Source organism: Macrobrachium nipponense, chromosome 38, assembly GCF_015104395.2.
Source record: "Macrobrachium nipponense isolate FS-2020 chromosome 38, ASM1510439v2, whole genome shotgun sequence".
NCBI lineage: Eukaryota > Metazoa > Arthropoda > Malacostraca > Decapoda > Palaemonidae > Macrobrachium > Macrobrachium nipponense.
The window spans coordinates 52,549,486-52,561,985 of record NC_061098.1 but is presented as its reverse complement, the minus strand read 5'-3'; positions in this window follow the sequence as shown (position 1 = coordinate 52,561,985).

Genomic DNA, 12,500 nt, shown 5'->3' with positions numbered 1-12,500 from the left:
TCACAATATTTTAAAATTTAGTGAAGAAATTCCCTAATGTGTCAATATAAATCTGCGGCGTTAAACAAATAGAAATGGCAGCCGTTTCCTTCATAAATAATTATTAAAAACATAAATAAAGATAATAATGTAGGGTAAATTCTAAAATATGTGTAAATTTAAAGATGGAATTCCCCAACGATTCAACATAAACGTGTTATCGTCAAAAAGGAAATTAACAACAAGAAACATTTTACACAATGGAGAATATTGGTCACCCAAATGCATATCAAATACCCCCGTACCGAAAATGGCAGCCCAATTATGGTACTTCCATTATCCATCTATTTCATAAACAAGTATTTGATGGGTAATTATTTCCACTAATTAATAAAATAATGTGTTAAATACAATAGGTCGCCAGTCTGTCACACAAATAAGACGCGTATTAATGTTCAATGTTCAGTAAGTGTATTTCAAATATAGGTTTTAAGTTATGTCTTATACATTTAAATATATATTCTTTTTAAATTAAATTTTTTTCTCTATGAGGGCAAAACATATCTTGACATCTCTTTAAAAATTTACATAATTTTTTTGTGTAAGAGCTTAACGTGTGTGTATGTTTGTGTTTATGAGGGTGACATGTGTGCACGAGTGTATGTGTAGTGACTAGATCCACTTCGATGAAGTGATAGACAGTCACCAAGTTTTTCTTTAAGATTCGCTAAGGCGAACAGCAGTTTGTTATAGAGACATATTTCGTCCCTCTCTCTCTCTCTCTCTCTCTCTCTCTCTCTCTCTCTCTCTCTCTCTCCTTCATTACTTGAACCGGCTGGCATGGACTTAGACAGATTTCTCCGTTCACACATCAGTCATATTGAAGGATGGTAGGAAACTCTTGGACTTATAAAAAATGTATATGTATTCTCTTAAATATTTACAGACAGTCGATCGATCACCTTGAGACAGAACTTTCTGAAGAGACTTATTACAGAGAGGATAGTCAGAGAGCAAGTGTCACAAAGTTTACAAGTTTTTAAAATTCAGGAAGATAACAGTAGGGGACGGACGAACACACATCCTTGGCATCTAGGTCGGGCGCTGAGCAAACAGTTTACTTCCGTTCTCGTGAGAGCCGGTTTATCATTTCTCCGTTCACACATATGTCATATTGAAGGATGATGAGAAACTCTTGGACTTATAAAAAATGTATGTATTCTCTTAAATATTTACAGACAGTCGATCGATCATCTTGAGATATAACTTCCTGGAGAGACTTATTACAGAGAATAGTCAGAGAGCAAGTGTCACAAAATTTACAAGCTTTTATTCAGGAAGATAACAGTAGGGGACGGACGAACACACATCCTTGACATCTAGGTCGGGAGCTGAGCAAACAGTTTACTTCAGTTCTCGTGAGAGCTGGTTTAGCATAGGCCGTTAGAAGGATGTTCGTTCGTCTGTCTGTGCTTATGATCATTTAGCGTCGCTCACATCCTGAAGGACTAGATATTTTTAGGTTTTTTCCTCATTGACCTGTGACACAGAGTGCAGCTACGTTTTTAATAAGGAAATGGATTACATTTCCATTTTTATGTAATTTCCATTACATATGTGTAATATGTGTCATTGCATTTTCCATATAAAAATTTACATGCACTTTGTATGGATTTTTTTTTTTTTTTTGGTGATAAATAACGCTTTCATATTAAGTATTGAACAATATAACCGATATTGATAATCATCAACATTTATGAATTTTTATATAACGTAAGCTTATAACGGAAATACAAAGTGAACAGCTATTATCTGTAAGGGACACAATAACAAAAGTATAGATATTTACATTCTGAATTTGGCAGGCGTTAGAAAAACATGACTCTTTTGCATACTTACAATTAGTAACTGTCATTAGTATTCATCAAAAATGACAAGCTATACTACTGTATTCGCCATGTATCACGTTACTTATTTAGAAATAATAAAGGTTATGAAAGCTCATCCATGTGTCCATCATATCAGCTTCCATTTAGCTATTCAGTTTTATGATCTAGTTTTAAGAATTTATCCGCAAACCATAGTCCCTTGATATCCGAATTGTTTAGAAAAAACATTTATATCTCTATGAATTCACTTTTGTTTTGTTTAAACTTTTCATCATTTTCTCTGAAAAAATAAGTGAGATTTGGGAGTTATCTATTGGCTATACTTTACGTATGCAACAAACGATAGACTTAGGCTATATATAAAAAAAAAAGTACAGGGAAATGGATTTCCATAGATCCTTCGAAAAAGAGTTCCACAGGGCCCTCCTGCAGTCCAAACTCGCACTCTGGGTGAATAGACGAGGGAAGTTTTCGCTGGGGAGACCATTGTTCCTGCTCAGATAACAGACGTAATTATATCTCCACGATGGAAAAATCATTACTGAAAACAACAGTAAACTTCGGTTTTCAATACCCAAACTGATTCATCGTATTAGCGAACAATGCGAAGGAGAGACAGGCAATATTGAGTTGCAATTGATTTTGCTCATGAGACGAACGAGGAAAGTTAACGTGTTTTTTTTTATTAAATATAAGATTCTTCCAAAATTTGTTGGAATTTCCAGGACTGGTTGGAATTCAATTGGGCTCCAGATATTGCTTGCAAGTGATAATTTTGGAATCTAATAGACAATACGAAAGTGCAGATAGTTATTGTTTTATCACTGGACCAAATAGAATCAAACTTTCCATATTTTTTTTATGTAACATGAAGTTTTATAGCCGAAACTTACGGTCTCAGAATGGGAGTGAAATATATAAATCAAAATAAGTATATATCACTTGAATCTTCATTCAACGCTGTATGAATATTTGGAATCATAGGAAAAGTCCCATTTTCCAGACCTACAATATGATCGCAAGAGCTTAGAGTATACCATACAAATCGAAGTGATAGTTTTGTTTTGCAATTGAGTTTCCATTGAAAGATTCCATGTTTTATAATCTAAAGCCATTGCTATTCGTTGTGACCAGAACTTTTAAATATAGAGCACATTTCTTTTGCACCGATTCTCAAAAACATCACAATTATAATGGATATGTCAAGAAGAAGAAGAAGAATATGAAGAAGAAGATGAAGAAGAAGAAGAATAAGAAGAGGAGGAGGAAGGAGAGAAGAAGGAGGTAACAAAGAGAGAACAGCAATAGCAACCAATGTAATAATTATGATAAATGTGAAGTATTAACCAATTTAATATGGATTTCTCCCACTCAGCTGTCAGGAACCATCCAATGATTACCAATGATAAGATGATTATATCACTTAATCACCTTTATTTTATATGTACTACAACGTATGTGTATTTTATTATCATCCATCTAACCTCACATTAAGACGATACTGAACATTGAAATACAACGAACGAGTCTCTTCAATATAACCGTATCCAGACATCGTCGAAAATAATCTGTACAGTTATCTCCTGTCCTTAGCAATATTTACATGGAATTTTTTGAGACCAAAAACTCTTACCAAGAATCTTGCCCCAAAAAAGTTATTTTGTTTAGATACGTGGATGATATCTTCTGTATTTGGCCAGTTCACGAAAACCTCCAGGAATTCCTTAATAATCTCAATAATTTAGTCCCTTCTATAAAATTTACTGTAGAGGAAGAAAGAAATTGTAATTTGAATTTTCTTGATGTAACTGTCCATAGAAATGATAGAAATTTCACCTTTTCAGTCTTTCGAAATCAACTAATATTGCCTCTTTTGTTCATTACTACTCCATCACCATCAAAATGTTAAATTTCTCTGTTTTTTTCTGGGGATGATTCCTAAGGGCTTTACGTGTCTGTAGCCCGCAGTTTATTGACGCTGAAATTAAAACTATTTATGATATTGCATTGAAACTTAAATACCCAAGGACTTTTGTAGATGTGGCATGGAAAAGAGCTAGAAAAACATTTTATTCAACTAATGACAAACTTGAATTTAGTAAGCATAACATTCTACAAAAGTTACCTTATGATGAAAGGTTTTTAGATATTCCTAGAATTTTAAAGCTTTTTAACATAAATGTTGTTTTCAGTAATATTAATGTGAAGAGTTTAGTAATCAAAAATTCTCCTAAAGATCTTCCAGGCTGCATATATGAAATTCCTTGCAAAAAAGTGTGAACAAAAATCTATTACGGACAGACTGGCAAATCTCTTTCACAGCGTCTTAAGCAACATCAATATTCGGTGAGAACTGGGCAAATATCGGAATGCATTATCTTTGCTAGCATATGAGAGATTTAGACCATCCTATTAACTGGAGTCAAGCAAGAGCCTTAGTCCCATGTAATGACACAGTTAAAAGGAATATCATTGAATCTTGTTTTATCAAGTCAAAATAATAGAAATGTTCTAAATTTAAGTCTTGGTTTATTTAAACTTGATGCTTTCATAATGAAAAAAGTTGTAGATAAATATAAGCAACAAAATTAATATATTTCAGTTTTTAACATGTTTTGGGACTGGTAAAGATACTTTTGTAATTTCGGTTAGGGTCAGAATCTGTTTAAGTTTGTGACCGTGTGATATCCGAATAATCCTGGATTATCCCTTTTAATTTTACCCTTTTGATAATTAACCATCTGGTATTCCCGGATCTTGGTTTGTACCTGAGGCCTTTTTTTCCTCTCCGATTGTACTTCAGTAGCTCCTTGACGATGTCTGAATAAAGACGAAAGCGCTTCGATTCCTGACTTTCATTTCCCGTGGTATTCGCTTATTTATGAAGTCACGTGCATCTACTGTGATTTTTTAAGCATTAATATATATAATATAATTTATATATAATATAATAATATATATTATATAATATATATATATAATATATATATATATATATATATATATATATATAATATTATATTATATATATATATATACATATATATTATATATATATATATATATATATATATATATATATATATATATATATATATATTATATATATATATATATATATATATAATATATATATATATATTATATAATATATATATCAAACACATATTCCATACATACAAGATATAGTTATTTAGTTAAAAGTCTAAAGTTTTCCGATTATCTGTAAGTACATTTTCGAATTAACCTCCAAGACAAGACGCTAACTTACAAAATAACACTACTCTCTTGAAGAAGCTTTGGTATTAAGCAATGAAGCAATGTATAAGGCCACCACGACCAAGCAATGAATAAAAAAATTCAAAGTATCCTGACCACACAATTAGAAATTATGACAACAAATAATGACCTAATAATCAAAGAAGAAAAAATCTGGAGAATTTCTCCGACGCAGGGAAATATGTCTGTTGTCATTAATCATTATTGGAGATATAAAAAAAAACCCTCTGATGAATGGGGCTGAAACTAATTAGTAGTATGTGTTCCAGGCCCCAGCTACCCCGTAACATAGCTCGTTGGTAATTGCGGTCATTGAATGGCGAGTGGGACGTGTTTATGCATCCATGAGAGAAAGTAAGAAATTATAATTTTGTTTAATGCTCTCAGAGAAGATACAGCCATTTCCCAAACTGATCTGTACAATTGAAGGACAAAATACAGTTCGAGTACTTAGAGTTTATACTGGAGGCCTTTTAAAAAAAATTCCAGGGCATGTTACATAAGCGTTCCTTCCTGTCTCACACGGTTGGAATGAGGAACAATATATGTTGATGTTTTGCAACTGGAACTTCAAAACATCGAGCTATTATGCAATGAATTACTATCCTTGTATTTTAACACTTCTTATATTTTCATTTATTTGTTCATTTGTTAATTTATTTTTTTCTGTTCTAACAACTAATCTCTTCTGTCCGAATACCATATTACCCTCTGTTTCTTCTTTCAAATGAACGACATAATCTGCGGAAGCCTGAATTTCAAGGGTTCTACCTCTGAATATGATTGAAATAATAACTCGATGAAAACTCGATGAACTGTGAAATCTCATCAATGGTTTACTAATATTTTTGCAATATAATATAATGATGGGCAGACGTTTGTCATTCTTCTAGTAATATTGGTCATTATGGAAATAATATCTTAAAGGGAAACCTTTTCATACAGTTCCTTGTGTTTACTATCTCTCTCTCTCTCCTCTCTCTCTCTCTCTCTCTCTCTCATCTCTCTCTCTCTCTCTCTCTCTGTATAATATATATATATATATATAGATAATTATATATAATGATTATTATATTATATAGAATAATATTATAATTTATTATTTATATAGTATCCAAATATTATTATATATATATATATATATATAATATATATATATTATATATATATATATATAATAAATATATATATATATATATATATATATATATATATATATATTATAAGATTAAACTTATATGATATAGATACCTAATATACCGAATTTATATATACAAAATATTCTATATAATTAAAACAGACTGGCGCCACCGTTTAATCTACAAAAATTTATTAATTCTTAAATTATAAAAACAAAAAAACTCGTTACGAATCCATAATTCATCAACCCAAACACAACTGTAATACGGTCATGAAAAATTCATTCGGGGAGAGATTATACAATGACGTTCATTCTTGCAGGAATGTTTGCACACCGAAGTCGACTTAAGGTACACAAAGAAAATGATCGTGGGCATTTCTAAAGGAATAAGAGAGAGAGAGAGAGAGAGAGAGAGAGAGAGAGAGAGCTTATTTATGGAAATATATGCATTATTTTTATTTCAATATTTACATTCAATCTGAACGCATAAAAATTAACGTTTACTAATTAAACTTAGTATGTTGTCATAATAATCCAATAGCACGTTTAGATTTATTTATGTTCCACTATACTCTTAGAATTTATATCTAGCGTCAGAATAGAGAGAGTCATGCAACAGCTGAAGAGAGAGAGAGAGAGAGAGAGAGAGAGAGAGAGAGAGAGAGAGAGAGACTGGACTCACATTTTCTGAAGTAAACCAAATACTCGAGGGGATGCGCCAGTTGTGTTGAAGAGTCAATCAATTTGCCTTTCCACTCTGCACCAATTCCTATTCTGCCTAACGCCAGTCCCGTCCAGGCCAACGCTTCCTGTTTCCGAGACAGAGAAGAAGGGATTATTCGTCTATAACGAGTCGGGGTAAGTTCTTAATACCAAAAGCGGTTTAAAAGTCCGTCTTTCCGAATGGTATATCGGAGAGAAATTCGAATTTAGCCAACATCTCGGTTTTATTTGGGTCCATATCGTTTCATATATATATAGGATGGATTGTCTAAATAGACTCCATAGTAAAAATGAATTAAAGCTTTCGTTAATATAAAGGGACCGCCAACTTAAGGACTTATTTGACTTTTGCGAAGGTTCTCTAATTTCAGTAGTAACGCCAAGGATTTTGTATAAAATCAAAGGAATTTTTTTACAATATGATTTACTTATTTTTCGAATCATCAGTGGACGCAAATTCTAAATTCAGAAACATATTATAATGAATATGAAATTCAAATGAAATCAAGCTTTCATTAAGGAACTAAGTTTATTGCAAAGGGATTCGTAGATACTTCAGCGTCATTTAGCCTCTTGGAGCATCTTCTGGTGGAAATTTATGCAGCTGACTGAAAAAGTCGAGGAACTAGAAGACTCAGTCATTAAGAACAGACGTGAGAATCCCCCGAGTAAGATGATGGAGTATATTCAAGCTGCATAAATGACATTATTTTCATCTCATTAAATGAGAAATGAATAATAACTAAAGTGGAAAGGAGAGAGAATAAAAGGTGATATAAATGACGGCGGGGAACGAAGAGAAGGGAGAGATTAATGCAAAAAATTTATGTAAAATTTAAAGATGGTAGTAAGAAATGTCATATTTGTTTCAAGAGGATGAAAGGGAAACAATTTATTTTTTAAATTCTACCACTTTGGGTTTAATTGAATTTTAGTGCATGTCATACCATATCCATAAAAAAAGATTAATGTGTGTCATTAAAATTCAGAGAATTTTGTAAGACATAAATGAGTAAAACTGAAAGGTAATAATGTCTTGTTCTCAATTTTCTCTTCCTACAAAGCAAAAGAGTGATATTCCATTAATTTGTTCCAAGTTTTACCCAGTAATGGCTTGTATTTTAAATCACTTTTCTCCATATAAGTAAAAACGATAAAGGGAAAGGATTTTCTAAATGCATGTCATTTCCATGAGAATTCCGAATGTGGTGAAATAGACTTTTTTTAACATTAATATGACTGGTGGAGAAAAATGTTGCCTCTTTATAATTTCAAATTAAATCTCTTTTGTTAAAGAGTGGCATTTTCACAGTTTTCACATTTTGTTCCTTACTGTCCGGTAGGCAAGATGTGCTACTACATAAATCTGTAGGATAATATGCCATGAACTACAGAAAAAATTCATAGATAAAAATAATATAATAGCATCAGATACTTATAACACATTATCTTAACTTCATCTACATCAACACAAATATAAGCGGATGCTTTTATTGCGAGAGTAATGAATACCAGTTTTTCCAATTTCGAGCAACAACGTTCGCCTGAACGTTCGTAAAACCCGAACTATATATTTCTTTTGTATTTTTCACAAAGCGATTTGCATGACAATGCGCAATCTATCTATTCAGTCTTTTGTATCGTGTATATTGCATTACAGGCTTTTGCTCTAATTTCTATTCAAATGTATGAGTACATGAACGAATTAAGTTTTCAAATTGATTCGTATTTATGGAGATTATTCCAAATCGAAAATCTCATTAAGTGTTGTGAATCAAAACTTTTGGGTAAATGCCAAAATACGTTAAGAAGAGTTTTGGAGTTTTTCTTGTGAAAGCACTTTACAAAAGCACACTAACTAACATACCCACACACGCACACACACACACACACACACATGCACATATATATAGCTATATATATATATATATATATATATATATATATATATATATATATATATATATACATATATACATATATAAATATATATATATATATATATATATATATATATATATATATATATCTATATATATATATATATATATATAGCTATATATATGTGCATAAGTGTGTGTGTGTGTGTGTGTGTGTGGGTATGTTAGTTTAGTTTTATTTTGTTTATATATATATATATATATATATATATATATATATATATATATATATATATATATATATATATATATATATATGATCGATTCAATGATTTGAGGAGTTTGAAAAATGCAGTGAAATGCCATATGCATTCTAAGTCATAAAATCTAGGCTCTCTCTCTCTCTCTCTCTCTCTCTCTCTCTCTCTCTCAACTGAAACGAGACATTCGAACCCGCAGTGATTTGAAGGAATCAGTTAGTCCATACCATTACTTTAAAATAAATAATTTATATACTAGAACGTTCGAAGATGCAAATACCTCGCAAAATAAAATGAAAATTTTTGTTTTTACTATATATACCTAGCATGTTCGAAATTTGTAATGAAGATGAAAATAGTCGTGAAAATATAATAATGTATTATATATCATATATTAAACATTATATAATAATAATAATGAAAGGCGAGTGGATCTTGTCGGTCAGCCGCGGTGTGAAACGTGCAGTGTCGGGAACATAAGTTCGTACACTTTAGTCTCGACCGTGCAAAGTACTACAGCGGCAGCGACCTAATGTTTGCCCAGCGTAGAATGCGCTATCAAGCTCGTCTATCTTAGTAAAATCCAAGTGTATCTTGTTTGTCCTTTCCCGGATGACAGTAGTGGAAACATGATACAGCCACCCATCCCTTGCAAACTGATTTGTCCACACTACCAGGAGCAGCGCACTCCAATAATCACGTAATTTAATAATAATAATAATAATAATAATAATAATAATAATAATAATAAAGAGTGCATGGGAAGAAGGACTAATAAAAGTAGACGAAGACCCAGAAATATACAGAGACAGGACAATGACAAACAGAACAGAGGACTGGCACAACAAACCAATACACGGACAATGCATGAGACAGTCTAAACAACTAGCCAGCGATGACACGTGGCAATGGCGACAGAGGGGAGAGCTAAAGAAGGAAACTGAAGGAATGATAACAGCGGCACAAGATCAGGCCCTAAGAACCAGATATGTTCAACGAACGATAGACGGAAATAACTTTATTTCTCCATATGTAGGAAGTGCAATACGAAAAATGAAAACCATAACCACATAGCAAGCGAATGTCCGGCACTTGCACAGAACCAGTACAAAAAGAGGCATGATTCAGTGGCAAAAGCCCTCCACTGGAGCCTGTGCAAGAAACATCAGCTACCTTGCAGTAATAAGTGGTACGAACACCAACCTGAAGGAGTGATAGAAAACGATCAGGCAAAGATCCTCTGGGACTATGGTATCAGAACAGATAGGGGCGATACGTGCAAATAGAACCAGACATGACGTTGATTGACAAAATCAAGAGGAAAGTATCACTCATTGATGCGCAATACCATGGGACACCAGAGTTTGAAGAGAAAGAGAGAGAAAAAAATGGATAAGTATCAAGATCTGAAAATAGAAATAAGAAGGATATGGGATATGCCAGTGGAAATCGTACCCATAATCATAGGAGGCACTAGGCACAATCCCAAGATCCCTGAAAAGGAAGTATAGAACAAAAACTAGAGGCTGAAGTAGCTCCAGGACTCATGCAAAAGAGTGTGATCCTAGAACGGCGCACATAGTAAGAAAAAAAGTGATGGACTCCTAAGGAGGCAGGATGCAACCCGGAACCCCACACTATAAATAACCACCCAGTCGAATTGGAGGACTGTGATAGAGCAAAAAAAAAAAAAAAAAAAAAAAAAATAATAATAATAATAATACTGTCAAAAAAAGAATGGCAGAATTAAGAGAGTTAATTTTATATATTGTTTGTTCTATTTTCCTTACAATTCGCTGGTAAGGAAAATAGAACAAACAATATATAAAATCAACTCGCTTAATTCTGCCATTCTTTTTAAACAGCATTTGCCTAAAAGAGGTCTTCTACCAAAATAATAATAATAATAATAATAAACTTCCATGCCATTTTCATTTCCCCTGATGCTCCCTTGCAAATCTTACAGCGAAGTTGCCTGAATGCCTGGAATGGAGGAAAAAAAGATAATCTGAAATCGCTGGTCATTTATTTTTTCATGACTTTTCGAACGAGAGCAATCTGCCATAATCGAAAGAAAACAGGAATTGAGGACATTCCTGATTGCTGTTGGAGAGAAAAGTGTGCTCTCAATCATTCGGTTCTTATCAGAGGAATTTCATGGAATCGACTAGAACTCCACTTTCATGACTACAGAGATTGATTTTATTTCATTTTTAAAATTCTAGAATCAAGAAGATGTGGGAGGAACGTGATTCTATCTTTTCATTGATGGCATGTATGTCGTCTTGTGCATACCTAATAAGGTGTGATCAATTACATAGTAAATGACAATGTATTAGTATGAAAGGTAAAATGTAACCTATATTAATCGTTGAAAATTATCAGTGAGAAGTATTTTCAAGTTTAGGATTTCCTCAGTATTACTGTGACTTATACTTGATCTTCCAAGTAAGTAAACTAATACCTTTAAAATTGAAAATGACAATTAGGTACTTAAATACTTCAGGAAAATGTGGGTAAAAAGTGCCCGATTATTTAAAGCGTTGTCATAATAAGTAGCTACTTTATAAAGACGTTTACTAAATAATCATTCTTAAAACTTTTTGACATCGTTAACTAAAATAATTGCTTGTGTCCGAAGATAAAATTTTCTTTAAATAGTTTTACGATAAACACCTTGTGTCATAATACACAAATAAAAAATATATATAATGGTTAATTAGAATGACAGTATTGAGAGATAATGACAATGAACGTTATCTATTACTGTAATACCTTCAAGAAATAACAATAACGCGAGTTTAATTTACATCCTTACTTCAACTCTCTTAATGTATTTAACTATTCAGGAATGTGAAATAAAGGATGCGCCAGCATCCGGAGCCTCTCTGAAGCTTGGATTCGGTCAATCCATCTGATTTCCTGAAAATACAAGAAATGTAAAATGAAAAATAGCTTAACAGAAACTTAAGATAATGTACTTGGAGATAGGCTATAGCAGAAAACTTCAAAAATTTCCATTTGTTCTATGGAGGGGAACGCCTCTAATTTCGAAACACCTGGTATATTGTTAATTTCAAGTAATCAGACCTTGGCCGCACCGCTCGGCCATTTCCCGGATTCCAGGACACTTCCCACTGCGACGAAATTTGATTTTTTGGCTTTATATATATATATATATATATATATATATATATATATATATATATATATATATATATATACATATATATATATATATATATATATATATATATATATATATATATATATATATATATATATATATATATATATATATATATATATATATATATATATATATGTGATCAGACTAGAGACGCTAAAG